Raw genomic sequence first — 15735 nt, 5'->3', positions numbered from 1 at the left:
GCAGGATCCGTGCCCCACCAGTGGATTAACCATTGGGTTGCAGCAGCATTTCGTTTCTTCACTAGCCCCCTATCAAGTACTGCCACTAGCTCCACTCTCCAATGCCCTTTTTCATTTGTTTCTGGCAATTGGAGTGTAGGTGTGATCTTATCCCCTACCTTTTTCTTGAGCAAGGACACATGAAAAATAGGGTGGACCTTTGAAGAAGCTGGCAGATTCAGTCTGTATGCTACATTCCCTATCCTCTCCTCAATTTTGTAAGGGCCAAAGTACTTTGCTGAGAGTTTGGTGTTCCCTCTCAAGGATATTGAACTTTGTCTATACGGTTGCAGCCTTAGGTACACCCAATCACCTTCACTGAACTCCCTTTCACTTCTGTTCTCATCAGCATATCTCTTCATCATTTCCTGAGCTTGCTTCAAATTCTGTTTCAGCAGGTTGTCTATCTGCTGCCTTTCTTTGATGTAATCACCAACAGCAGCTACTCTGGACTGCAGGTAAGGTCCCAGGGCTAGCTGAGGAGGGGGAAGGCCATATAATGCTTCAAACGGAGTCATCTGAATAGCAGTGTGGTATGAGGTGTTATACCACCACTCTGCCATAGATAGCCACTGGTTCCATTTCTTAAGTTCTGTATGTGACAGGCACCTGAGGTACATCTCCAGCACTTGGTTCCCTCTCTCAGTCTGGCCATCAGTCTGAGGGTGATAGGCAGCGCTGTAGTTCAGTTTAGCTCCCAACATACTGAACAACTCCCCCCAGAAATGACTGACAAATATCCTATCTCTGTCTGACAACATGCTATGAGGAATCCCATGTAGTTTACTGACATGATCAATGAAAAGTCTAGCTACCTTTGGGGCATCAAAGGGATGTGACATACTGATGAAATGAGCATATTTGGTAAACCTATCCACCACCACCATGATGGTGTTCTTCCCCTCTGATTGTGGCAGACCTTCAATGAAATCCATGGTGATATGACTCCATGAATGTTGAGGTATAGGTAATGGTTGCAGTAAGCCTGGATAAGCCACATGTTCATCCTTGCATTTCCTACAGGTGTCACATTCTAGAACCATATTCCTGATCTCTTTGTACATTCCTAGCCAGTAGAATAGTTGCTTTGCTCTCAGGTAACTGGCTTGGATGCCTGAGTGTCCACCTATTTGGGAATCGTGCATGCAGTGCAGTGATGATCTTTTTTCTGATGCCACCTTGACCTCCTACTACCCTGGTATGTGTAATCTGGTGCCTGTGTGGGAGTCAGTAGCACCTGTGATATGACCTCCTGGACCCACTCATCCCCTTCATAACTCTCTATTACCTCCCTGATCCAAGTAGGCACTGCACAGGATATGGTGGTGCACTTCCCTAACTCCTCTCTGCCCTGTCTAGAAAGTGCATCAGCAGCCACATTGTCCTTTCCCTTTTTGTAGTGAATTTCATAGCTCAGTCCAAGCAGCTTGGTGAGCCACTTCTGTTGGAGAGGGGTAGTGATCCTTTGTTCCAGCAGATACTTTAAACTCTAGTGGTCAGTGTGTATGATGAAGTGATGCCCCTCCAAGTAATGTCTCCACCTGGTCACAGCAGTTACCAAAGCTAGTAACTCTTTCTCATAAATCGATAGCCCCATATTCTTCTGTCCCAAGGCCTGGCTGAGGTAGGAAATAGGTCTCTTGTTCTGCATCATTACAGCTCCTATGCCACTATAGCATGCACCTGTCTCAATGATGAATGGTTGTGTGAAGTCAGGAACTGCTAGTACAGGGGTATTGCACGTTGCCCCTTTTAGTTCCTGAAAAGCCTTCTCTGAGTCTTCATTCCAAAGGAAGTTGTCCCTCTTCAGCAGGTTGGTTAAGGGTCTTGCTATGGCTCCATATCCTTTGACAAATCTTCTGTAGTAGCCTGTCAACCCTAGAAATCCCCTCAGTTGCTTGATATTAGTTGGTTTTGGCCAATTCTCCATGCACTCTATCTTCTTAGGATCAGCCTGAACTCCTTCTGCTGATATAATATGTCCCAAGTACTCTACCTGCCGTTGTGCAAAAGAGCACTTGCTCATCTTGGCATACAATTGGTGCTGCCTCAGAATGCCTATTACTTCAGTCACATGCTTCACATGCATCTCCATTGTTGGGCTGTAAACCAGGATATCATCAAAGAACACCAGCACATGCTTCCTCATCTGTTCTTGAAAGACTTGGTTCATCAGGCTTTGAAAGGTTGCTGGTGCATTGGTCAAGCCAAATGGCATGACTTTGAACTCATAGAGTCCTTGGTGAGTTCTGAAAGCTGTTTTTGGGATGTCCTCCACCTTGACCCTGATCTGAAAATATCCAGCTCTCAAGTCAATCTTGGTGAAGTACCTGGCTCCATGCAGCTCATCTATTAGTTCTTCAATCAGAGGCATAGGGAATTTATTCTTCACTGTCAACTCATTCAACTGCCTGTAATCCACACAGAACCTCCATGATCCATCCTTCTTCTTAACCAACAATACTGGCGAGGCAAAAGGACTGCTGCTAGGCTGTATAATGCCTATTTCAAGCATTTCCTTTACTAGTTTTTCAATCTTTGTCTTCTGTATGTAAGGGCATCTATATGGCCTCACTTGGAAAGACTTGGCTCCTTCCTTCAAAACAATCTGGTGGTTGTGACTTCTAGTTGGAGGCATTCCCTTGGGCTCCTCAAAGACATCCTTGTACTGATCAAGCACCTAACTGATTTCAGCAGGTGCCTGTCCTGGAACATCCACCTCCTCCACTGCCACTAGCTGTGCTACCACCCCATATGCCTGCTTCCTCAGCCACCTCTCCAATCTGTTCCCCTTGAGCTTCTTTAATCTGGTACTGTCTTCCTTTCCTAATAATACTATTTCTTGCTCCCCTTGGTGAATTCTCATGCTAAGTTCCTTGAAATTGAATTCTATAGGACTGTGCTTGGCCAACCAGTCTACTCCAAGGATCATGTCACAGCCTCCCAACTTCAGAGTGTTAAAGGCATGCTGGAATTGATGACCTTGCATTTTCCATTGCAGGGGCTTATCCAATCCCTTAGAATCCACCTTATCTCCATTGGCCACATTAACTATCGAGTTAGGCCCCTGAGTACCAAGTTTCAACTCTTTTGCCAGTTGTTCATCTAGGAAACATTGGGTATTGCCACTGTCTATTAGTACAGTAATCTGTCTTCCCTTGATTAGACCTCTCAACTTTATAGTTTTGTGCCCTGTCCCTCCAGCCAAGGCATGTACAGACACCTCTATGTGCTCATCTGCCAGTTTCCCATTAATACAATCACAGTATACCTCATCCTCTTGCTCCTTGTTTCCTTCTGTTGTCTCCTCTTCATCAGCCAGTAAGTAATGAACATGGGATTGTTTGCATACATGTCCCATAGTATAGGGCTCAACACATTTATAGCACAATCCCTTTTCCCTCCTCAGGTTAAATTCTTCAGGGGAGATCCTTTTGAACTGATTTTGGTTGGAAAAGTTCTGATTATGAGTTCTAAGGGAATGCTTGGGGTTGTCCTAGTTCCATCTGGGGTGGAATGGTGCCCTCGATTGACTCTTCTGGCCACTAATGCTAGCAGGAACAGATTTGTGTATCTTCTGTATAGCTTTTAAGCTCTTTTCTTGCAATTTAGCTATCTCAATGGCAACAGCTAAGGATTCAGATTTAGATATTTTTACCATATTGACAATTTCCTCCTTCAATCCACTCATGAAGCATGCTTTATAATAGGAATCTGATAAATGAGGTAAGGATGGCATTACCAGGGCCTTTAGCATTTCGAATTTTTCCAGGTACTGATCCAGCTTGTGTTAGCTTGTTGAACTCCTCTATGGCTTCCTCTGGTTTCCCTTCCCCAAACCTAATGCACAAAGCAGTTGTCAGCTCTTCCCAAGGAATTACTTCCCTTCCATGGAAGACTCCATGGAACCAGATATCTGCTCTATCCCTGAAATAGAGTTCTGCTACTTCAGACTTCATATCATCTGTTATATCATGAATTTTGAAGTACTTGCTGGCCTTCCTGATCCACTCCCTAGGATTATCCCCATCAAAGATTGGTTGATCAATTTTAGGTAGCTTGTTGATGCTCCTGGATTCTCTTCTTCCAGCCCCTTCTTTCTGTGAATCCAATCTAGATCTCTCTGGTTGAGCCACCTCCTTCGAACTGCTGCTTCCTTCCAATTCCTTTCCCCAATCGTTCATTTTAGACATTAGCTGGGCCATCATGTTCATCATTCCTTCATACTTTTGATCAATCCCCTTCAGCAGTTTTTCAGTAGCATCCTGCCTGAATTCCATTGATCTGATGGCCTACTCCATTCCCTCATTCTTGTTAGTGAAGGTTCTGACCACACTGCCCAATTCTACTATATCTCTTCTTAGCGTTTCGTCCTGGTTCTTTGTCATCCCTATGGCTCGTGAACACAGCTCTGATACCACTGTTGTGGTACAGAACCAGCAATGCGGCTAGGAATGGGAATATTGAAGTAATTAGAAAACTTTAATTGACACTCAAATGGAATAGGAATTAAACGAACAACTCCAAATCTTATTGATGAACTTCGAATTTGGTTACAGAATCAGAATTGGCGGGAAAGAGAAGAAGGGGAAAAAGAATGCAGGAACTTGAGGAAAGGACAAGCAGAGGGGATATTCCCTCTCTGATTGCAATAACAAATCTTGACAAAAAAGCTGCTTAACAATTACATGATCGTAACATTTATAGTAAACTACTCTAACTAACTTCTTCCAATAACTAATGAGTGATTGCCACGTGTAAAAGGAATCTTCGAGCTCGTCTGGTCCCCAGCTTCCGCAAGAACAGCATGAACCCAGCAAAGACGTGATTTCTTGGTCACGCCTTCACTCTCCACTCCCATGCTTTCCCTTTTACCTGACTTCACCCCTTTCCTCTTCTGTGTATTGCTTAATTGTTGACTCCGTCAATCCACGTCTTCCTTTGGCTCCATTCCGCCACTTCCACGCCTTCCCCTATCCACCTATCACGCCTTCTCCTTAGTTAGCTACTGACTTCATGACAATTATGCACATAATGAGGTTAGGCAGAATTAGGCATAGCCATGGTTCCCCCGGTTCAGATTCTCTGGAATGGTGGAGCTAGAGCTGCACCTTGTAGAACGGTTTCCTACTACGTTTGTAGAACTGTTGGATATGATTTTGTTTTCGGTTCTTGTTCCTCGAGATTCTGATTTCGGTTTTTTATGGTTATAATTCCTGTTCCTTCTAGTTACTCTTAGCTATTTATTGTTTCAAATGTGATACGAAAGTAACCTAACAATAGATTTGGAGTCAAGAGATGATGTACAAAGAAATAAAAATAACAATTTTATTATCCAACAAAGAAAGGAAAAAGTGATACAGATTGTACAAAAAATTTGTCACATTATCAGTTGTTATTAAACATTTTAAGTAACATAAAGGATACATTATGCTTGCATTGAAATTGAATGAAGAGAAATTGAATTAGGGCTTATAAGCCTCCAAGTCAATGGCTATCTAAGTGCATCCACAATGAGGTGTGATACAGGATGTAATACCATTTATTACACTCAACAATTATACCTCCCCATAGTGGGATCGTAATAATCATAATGGCTATCATGACTATCAGGTGTATAATAGACATGCAAGAAGACAAACTAATTGTGAGTCCATTTGATAATTTTAAAGCATTAAATGTTTTCAATAGTAATATTGTGTCAATTTCAATGCTTTGCAATGGTAATATTTATTCAATGTCAATTCTCATCCACCAAATTGATAAACGGTAAAATTCCCAAGGGTAATTTTTTTTAATTATCTTTTTTTTTTTCAATTTTTTGTGGTTCAAAATTTTGTCTATAAATATTGTTAACATTTTTTCAATTTCTCACTCTCCTACTCCATTTCTTTTCTACAACCTCTTATTCAATTTTCTAAAGTTTCAATATTTTTTCGTTACAGATGAGAATTGTAATAGTTTTAGAAATATATTTAATGCTCCAAATATAGAAAATTATTCATCCTCACAAAATCAAAACCATCAAAAATTTCCAAAATTACCCAATTATTCCATATTTTGTTATTCCGGCAAATATGCAAAATTATGCATATCCCCCAAATTTACCCAATTTCAACCATCCACCAAATTTCTTGGGTCCACCAAGTTTTCCATATCCATTTCCCTGTATTTGGTGCTCGATTTTTTTCCATACTCAAATATTCCGTCTTCTGGAATGGGTTGTAGAAACTCAAAAACTCCAAAAGTTTTTGATTTCGGCACCGAGCAAGAAAATGCAACACTGATGGAAAATATGAGAGTTTTAGGGTGTAACATAATCTTTTTGAGAGCCAAAAAAAGTTATTTTTCAAAAATTAATAATATGATTTTTTAGAAAATAAAAAAAATTTTGGGATTAAAAATTTTCCCGAAAGTTAATAAATTATTCTCCAAAAATACATGAAATCATTTTTTAGAAAATAAATTTATTTATTTATAGTATATGTATTGTGAATTATTAAAATAAATATGTGATTTGATTGTGGGTGCATGCTATTATACTCTGTAGAGTGTAATTTATAGTGAGAGATAGTATAATGAAAGAGGGGATAATAAAGTGATGATGTGGTATATGGATTACACTCCTTAAAGTATAATCCATTGTGGATCCCTCAATAGTTATTGTTTACTCATCCCTTTTTTTTTAAAGACAGCTTGAATCAAGTCGAAATTGGCTGTTGTAATTTTGGTTTTTTTTTTTTGAGAACAAGAATTGAAAAAATTTCTATGGTTAATTATTTGGGTTTCAATTCTGGTTCTATTCAAATATGGTGGGTTTGGTCTATTCAAATATTGAGAATTTAAATTTAGGATTAATCTTATATACACTGTCAGTGTATATATATTACCATTAGATATATGATATATGTCCAAAATTTAAATTTAAATTTTAAATTTTATTCATATGTGATGCATCAAATCGTGATAGTACATACACTATCAGCGTATATAAGATTTACTCTTAAAGTTAAGTTATGGCAAAGAGTGAATGTCACAGAAAATTATAGAAGTACCAAAAACAAAATTGTAAGGGTTTTTTTTTTAAAGCCTCCCACACATCCTTTTTACCTCCAATTGCTAGATCCAAAATTTGAATCCTGAACTTAACAACGAGGAGAATTTTATAAGATTTCTCCTCTGACCATTGGACTAACTCCAATGGTAAAACAAAATTGCAAGTTGTAGGAGACTAGGTAGATTTTGGAAATATTGTAAAGTGAGGGCTTCAAGTAATCAGAATAAATGTCTAAGTATACAACAAACATTCGATATTGAACATGTGAAAATTTATCATAGTTTCAACAAAATGTAGATTTTTCCATTTCATTATTTGTGTAACATCCTATGAAATAATGCATGTGGAGACGTGCTTTATATTGTATGTTGGGTGATTAAGGACATTAATAACATCTATAATACTAATTTTTGGTCCCGTGCTTTGCGTAGTGATGCCAGGGTTTAAGTTTTATTTACATTTTAGTATAAGTACTTGGAGCTTAAAGTAAATAGTGATTCGGCTAAACTGAAAGATTAGGGTTAATGGGTTTGATAGGACTGGTACTAAAAATTGTGTGACATCATCATGATGTCAGGAAGGTATATTTAATTTTCATACATAAAATACTATAGCAAATATCTATTGTGAGACCCCATAAATTTTCTCAGTTTCTAAGTTTTATTTTTATTTAATTACATGCTTTTCTGCATTTTCTTTATTAGAAAATTTTCTAGATAATTTTTATGAGTAAATATAGGTTTTAGATGATTTTTCTAGTATCGGTTAGTTTTTGAGAAAATGAAGGACGTATATCGGACGTGGCACCCGCTAGTGCGGAAAGTTCAGTAAAATTCGGCCAGTTAGGTTAAGTTTTGGATACTGGGTTTAATTTACCGGGTGTTAAGAGATAATTAGAGGATATCATGTGGATGAGTGTTGAGGAAACAAAATGATAGCTTAGCATTTAATGGAAGTGACAAGTGTCACTTGTAGATTAATTCTTACTTGTTGACTACTATTCATGACTTTACCAAATAAATCAAAATTGAATAAAATTACCCTTCATTTTCAAGCTTCTTGGCCGATTCTCTTCAAGGGAAAAGAAAGGAAAAGCTCTCAATTTTCTAGTCTCCAATCTTGCCCAATCTTTCCATTCAACCGTTTAATCTTCAAGATACTCCATAAAACCTCTTAGTTTAGTGAAGTTAAGGTTGGTTGTGAAGTTGTTTGGAAGGCTAAGGTGGTTAGTTGCTTCCTTTCTTGCATTTTAAGGTGAGTATCTAAGGAACTCCTCTTTTGTTCTTGATGATGTCTAATTAATGGCTTGTGGTAGCCTAAGAGGTGTTTTTGTGGGTTATTTCATGATTTTAGTGAGATTGATGACATTTTTCTATTTATTCATGATTTTTCTGTTTTAATATGATTACCATTGTGTGGCCATGTATGATGGTTGGAATTGCTCTAGAATGGAGCTAGAATGCGTAAATTGTGGTTGTTGCGGAAAATTTCCGCATTTGAACGGAAAAATTCGGATTTAGGGTTTCAATTCAACCATTCTGCCTGGTACTATTTCTCATAGTTAGAGGGCGAATTAGCCTTGGATTAAAACATGAAAGTTGTAGGGAATGATATTTTATAGTTGTCTGTAAAATTTCAGGCCAATCGGAGCAACGTAACCTGTGAAAAGACTGAAATACCCCCGCTGCCCTGTTTCTGTCCGAACTTGGTAATCAGCTTTGGTAATTGGTTAGTTTGATTGGGAATACGATTGATTTGGTTGTTGATGTCTTCTTAATAAATATATCCTGGTATCTTAGCTTTCGGATGGATTTGGAATCACTTGAATTGGACTTTGGTAGCCTGACTTATGGTTGGTTAACCAGAATGCGCTTTGTTAACCTGTTTATACGGTTCTGGTTTGGTACATTGTGATTTTGACTTAGTTTCACTACAAACTGGACTGAGTGGCCTTCTTCAACATTGTAACCCTTTCTGTTAGCTTCGAAACGGTGTATAGTATACATCCATCCGATACTCGTAGGGCCAGTTGTGTCCAATACGCTTAATGGCATCAAAACTGTTTTTAGGTCATAGAGCTTAATTTGCATTTCCAGATTTTCCCTAACTTACTTTGGCACTTATACGTTTATTTGGAGCCTTATTTTGGGAGTATGTAGATTTGGGTTATGACTTGTAATCGAGTCTTATTGTGATTATTTGAATGTTTTAGGACGTGACGGTGGTTCAAGACGCTCTTTGGGCGGAAGTATATGAAATATCATTTGCTTGCTTGGTGAGTATACTACTCACTTGTTTGTTTACAATGTGGCTTTTTTATTTGTTATATTTAAACTTGATGCCTTGAAGGCTTATTTGCACCGGTGAAACTGATTAAAGTGAGGGTGTACTTGATCGCCCTCACCCCTTTTGTATTATATATGACTGTTAACTGTGGTACTTGAATAATACATGAAATGCTGGATTGGGTGTCGTTTGGACGAGTATCCAACGGCCATTACTATTACTACTAAGCTCAACCATTGGTAGTCGATTGAATCGAGCCGGCGAGGGCTTGGTCGTGAAAATTGACGAGCCATGGGGACTGTTATATGGAATCCTGTAGTATGAGACTCTCGATTCCGGTATACTCGAGTATTACCAAATTGACACTGTTTGGAGTTCGGGCCTGGTAGGGGAATGTTGGGTGGAAGAAATGGAAGTAAAGTGGAGCCTACGGTTGGTTACTTTGTAAACATTGACGGAGGGTCAATGAAGTCCGATCAAGTATACAAGCGAGGAAAGGGGCTCTTGAGAGCCGTCCGTATCCTTTTACCAATTTTATTAATGTGTGATCTTGGTTTACTTCTTTATTGAATGAATTGGGGTGAAAAGTCTTATGCTTATATGAACTTGGTTGCTTGAGTGATAGTATCTCACTGGGCGTAAGCTCACTCTATTCCTTTTGTTTTCCTTACAGGAATTTGAATACTTTTGGAAAGTCCATGAATGTTGGTTGCCGAGTTGAGCTTATGTGAATGTAATTTTGAATAGCTCCTTTTGAGCAAACTCTAAGTGCATTTTGGATCCAACCAAAAATGTTGAGTTGTAATTTGCAAACCGTACTTGTATAAACTTGTTGGACAACTTGGGTATGTCCTTTTGGTATGTAAATGCTAAATTTCAAGATGTATATGTTTGATTGATGCTTAGTTGGATTTTGACGTGTCGGTTACTATTCATGGCCGACTCTGTTTTCGTTTTTTTTATTTTTTATTTTGACTTGACTAAGCGCGTTTGTATGTTCCAGAACGTGCTAGATCGCTTTATACTGTCCCGTTAGTCCTGGCGAGAGTTGGGCAGGCAGTCCGCTAACCCCTTTGGTTCGCCTTAGGGGAAGGTGGGGCTGTCACATCTATCACTATATTAGTTACTTTCATTTTCATCCTCATATTAGTTATTTTCATTTTCATCCTCACAATCCTTGCCCATCAAATTAATAGAGATATAAGAGAATTTAGGAAAAGAAAAAATCGTTCAAAACGTCTTTCACATTTTGCAAAATGACTTTTTCGTCCATCACTTTTAAAAGTGTAATTTTATGTCCCTTACAAATTCACATTGATTAAATTTGGTCCCTACTTAGGGTTCCGACTAGTTTTTTGTCCGAATCCATCATGTGTCTTGCACGTTATCATTTTTTAAAGGTAACATTATCAAATCAAACTTACATAATCCGATCCATAATCTCTTACATTTCACAAAATGAATTTTTTCGTCCCTCACATTTCACAAAATAATTTTTTTTGTCTCTCACATTTCACAAATAGAATTTTCTCGTCTCTCACATTTTATAAAATGAAGTTTTTCATCTCTAATTAATCATGTATGTGAATAGTTTTTTTAAACCCATGTATATATCTATTTGATTTTACCTAAACAGTATGAATAGCATGTAATATATCTTTATGAACAGGCGAAATCAAATAGATATATATATAAATAAATTTAAAAAAATTGTTAGTTTTTTACTTTTGTTCATTTCCTTTTATTTGAAAATTGAGAACAAGAAGACATTTAATCATAAACATTATTGAGTGTTTATATCGAATTAAATTTGAACAGAAAAATAAACAAAGGAAAAAAATGAAAAAAAGAAGTAAGTGCTTGGCACTTTTAAATTTTAAGACAATCACAAGGCAAGTAATTTAATTGTTGGTCTTAAAGATAGCAAGTAGAAATTTTAGATTTAAACTGCAATTTGTTAGTATGACTATAGAATTCGAGTTTGGACTCATTAATTAGATGACCTTACTATACAACTCAATAAATGAATTATTACCAAAAGAGAAAAGGCCAGAAATATTGAATAGGTTCATATGGTGAAATCAAATAGATTTGTTTTAAACCCATGTATCTGTCTATTCAATAGCATGTGTATAACTATAATTAACTTATTTAGGTGAAATAAAATAGAGATATATTACATGCTATTCGTACTGTTTAGGTGAAATCAAACAAATATATATATGGGTTGAAAAAAAACTATTTATACACATGATCAATGATGGATGAAAAAAATTCATTTTCTGAAATATGATGGACAAAAAAAATTATTTTGTAAAATGTGAGAGATAAAAAAATTCATTTTGTGAAATGTGACGGACTATGAATCGGATTATGTAAATTTTGATTTAATAATTTTGCTCTTAAAAAATTATCATACATACTAGACACGTGGTGGATTTTGGCCAAAAATTAGTTGAAAATCTAGGTAGCGACCATATTTGACCAATGTAAATTTGTAAGGAACGCAAAATTACACTTTTAAAAGATGAAAAAAGTCATTTTACAAAATGTGAGGGACGTTTTGAACGATTTTCCAACAAGAAATCAATAAAAATGTCAAAAAAAGTGAATACATACTAGTTTTTCCCATATTCGATTTAACCTATTTCTGATTGGATTTGACAAAGTTTTTGATGAGCGACTTTTCACGTCAACTTGGATTGGAATCCTAGTTAGCTTCTGGTTCAACCAGTAAAACTCGCTAGTTTGGTCTAATTTTAAAACAATGATTTATTGGTTGTTTTTTTTTTTAATAAAAAGGGCAGTCAGCCCTAAATTTTATTAGATCATGCAACAGTACAAGAATAAAAACAAGAGCAACAGGCGAAAGCGTATAAACCGAAAATCAAGCCCTAAGTTGCACCTCACGCAAACGAGGAACTTCTAAGCGATCCAGACGTGCCTCCCCTCTGGCTCTGAGGGATAGGGTCGCAATCGAGGAGTAGCAGCGATGCCCCCCCTACCTGGAAGGATGCCAGTGCATCTGCCACCGAGTTGGCCTCACGAAACACATGCTGAAGAGGAGCCCTCATCTGATAGAGGAAATGTCTGATCTCCCGCAGTACTGTACACACCGGCCACTTTGAGACGACTTCCATATTCACTAGTTGAACAAGCATCTTCGAATCCGATTCAACAGTCAAAGCTCCCGTCCCCTGTTCTGCGCACATTTTTAGACCTTCCAGGAGAGATTGCGCCTCTGCTTCCAGCACTCCCGACTCCCCAAACTCCTTGTAATGGGAGATCACCCTCCCGTTATGATCACGCAGCACCCCAGCCCCCGCCGCCTTGCCGTTGAGGACACTGGCATCAGTGTTAAGCTTGATGGCTTTTTCCAAGAGACAGGAGCCACGCCCTTAGTCCGTCTATAGCTGCTGCCAAAATCAGCCCATGGACAGTCTCTATCTCCTGAAAAGGAGGTCCAAGAGAATGCGCGAGCCTTACCCATCTGGCCCAGAAACTCGTTGATCTGAAAAATCACTTGAGCCGGGGTGATCGGACGTGCATCAAATCTAGCTGTGTTTCTGCTCTTCCAAATGAACCAAAGAACCAACAAAGGGACAAGAACCCGCACATGTGTGGTCAAAACTTTTGTGTGTGAGAAGAACCAGTGGGACAACATAGAGGCAACACTGGACACGGTGAAGGGGAGAAGCCCAAACACCTTGAAAAAGTGTTCCCACACTGCCTTAGCCACCGTGTCGTGCAAGAACAGATGATTGATAGTTTCTGGGGCTTGCTGGCAACAACTGCATCTGGAACATAATGCTATCCCCTTGTATTACAGCAAGCTATCGAGGGGTAGCCAGTGGCGCAGCAGCCGCCATGCAAAGAAGGACACTCATAGAGGCACAGTGGAACCCCAGACATAGTGGTCGTGTGATGCCCCGAAAGAATGAGTGCGAGAACTCGAAAATTTTCTAATTTTCTAGGGTTTATTTTTTTTTAATCGCCCGCCTTTTCTACATTTCTTTATTAGAAAAATTTCCCAGATAAAGTTTATGAGTAAATATAGTTTTAAGATGATTTTTCTAGTATCGGGTAGTTTTTGAGAAATAAGGAGTGTATATTGGACGTGAGACCCGCTAGTGCAGTAAATGCGATATATTTTTGACAACTTGTTGGAGTTTTGTATTAAGTGATATTATTTTACAAGGTGCTCAGAGATAATTAGAAGTTACCTATATGGATTAGTGTTAGAGAGACAAAGAGATAAGCTTAAGCAAGCAAGGTGACAAGTGTCACTTTGTGATTGGGTTGGACTTTGACCTTTGGACCAACTTTACCAATAAATCAAAAATTGACCAAAATCATCTTCATTCTTCATGCTTCTTGGCTGAACACATTGAGAGAGAAAAGAGAGAAAACCTTTCATTTGGTCACTTCAATTCTTGTCCAAATCTTGAATTCCAACCGATTCAATTCTTCATGCTCTTGGTGGAGTTGTTTTGGAAGAAAAACCCCTAAGCCATCACCTTTCTTGATATTTGAAGGTATCATGTCTAGCCATCCTTTCTTTGTTCTTGATTATGTTAAATTAATGACTTGTGATGGCTAAAGAAATGTTTTTGTGGAAGATTAGCACTTGAATGCATGAATTCCAGTTTAGGGTTTCAATTTTTCCTATTCTGTCCGGCCCTGTTACCCCTAGTTAGAGGCCGAATTGGCCTTAGCACAAAACATGAAAGTTGTAGAGAATGATGTTTTATAGTTTTCTGTAAATTTTCAACTCAATCTGAGCTCGGTAGTTTGTGAAAAGTCGGAAATACCCAGACTGGTCTAGGTAGGAGTTCAGTGAACAGGGTTGTCATTTTCACCATGATCCTTACCGAATTAGATTTTGGCCAAAACATGAAAGTTGTAGCCAATGGTATAAAATAGTTTCCTGAAAAATTTCAGATCGATCCTAGCACTGTATCTTGTGAAATGACCGAAATACCCTTGACTGTCCATGAAACCTGTTTCGCGTCCAGATTTCTGTTTTCGTATAGTTTTCCATTTTTGACCATGAAAATGCATGATTTGGCCTTGGATGTCTTCATAAGAAATGTAGGGTTGTGTTTTGTCTTCGAAACACCATAATATACACTTCAATCGGACTTCGGTAGCCTGAGTTATTGCTGTTTAACAATTGTGCGGTTAGCCAACCTGTTTGTGAGATTCTGATTTCGTATATTTCAAATTTGACCTAGTTAGGGTGAGAACTGGACTGAGTTGCCTTCATCAAAGTTGTAACCCTCTGTCTTATCTTCACAACGGTATAAATTGCATCCCAATCCGATAAACGTAGCTTCGATTGTATCCGTTACACAAAAACACGTCAAATCTGTCTTTTGCTAAACCTTTTCCGCACATGTCGTTAGCTTGATTTTGTATTTGTATGACTTGGAGCCTATGGAATGGTTAGTGAAATGAGATGAATTGATGTTGTTTGTAGGTTGGAAATGAAGCATTTATGGGGAAATACTGTCCGAACTTTGAGTATGTATGATTGCTTTGAGTATGTGATTTAGGGCTTGGACTCGGACAAGGTAATGATATATGATGGATGATTTCTGAGCCGTGGAGGTGAGTGACCCCAAACTGTTTCCAAAGCTACTTATGAACTATTTCTTGCATTATTTACTCGATTGCATCTCATGCGTGCTTGCATGTGAATTCATGATATGATTTTGGCTTCAATGAGTTCTTGGGGAGTCTTCTGCTGGACACCAACGTCTCCACCTCTGTTTATTTGGAGCAAATGGCTCCGGAGCTCAAAAAGGGGCTCCCTCTTACTGTTTACTGTTACTGGATCTTTTGAGCGTTGGGTGTGTAAGTGCAATGATTTCACTGGCTCACGAGAGCAATAAGCGTACATTTGATCTCGGAATCATGACATCATTGAAATACATTACTGTGAAATATATTGGATGACTGCTTTTACTGGTTACTCACTGAGCTTCTAGCTCACCCCAACAATATTTTATTCCCCTCCACAGGGCTCATGGCGAAGGAAAGCTTGTAGTACTTATTCCCGTGACTGGATGGCATATATCTTGTACCGTTTGGATTTGGAATCATTTTATGTATAGTTGGGAATTGTTTCCGCTTCGCTTATGACATGTAATTATTGGAGAATTTGATGTAATATTTGAGATTTATCTTGTAATTTATTTTAGGACTGTAGTGATTGACTGAGTCCCGGCGAGAGCTGGGCAGGCGGCCCGCCGAACCCTATGGTTCGCCTTAGGGTGAGGTGGGGCTGTCACAGGTCGATCCAGGAAATATTACGCCTTTGGCGGATGTCCTCCCACGCGGAGGCTACTGAG

The sequence above is a fragment of the Coffea eugenioides genome, chromosome 2, assembly GCF_003713205.1.
Source record: "Coffea eugenioides isolate CCC68of chromosome 2, Ceug_1.0, whole genome shotgun sequence".
Taxonomy (NCBI): Eukaryota; Viridiplantae; Streptophyta; class Magnoliopsida; order Gentianales; family Rubiaceae; genus Coffea; species Coffea eugenioides.
Note: the sequence above shows the minus strand (reverse complement) of the source record.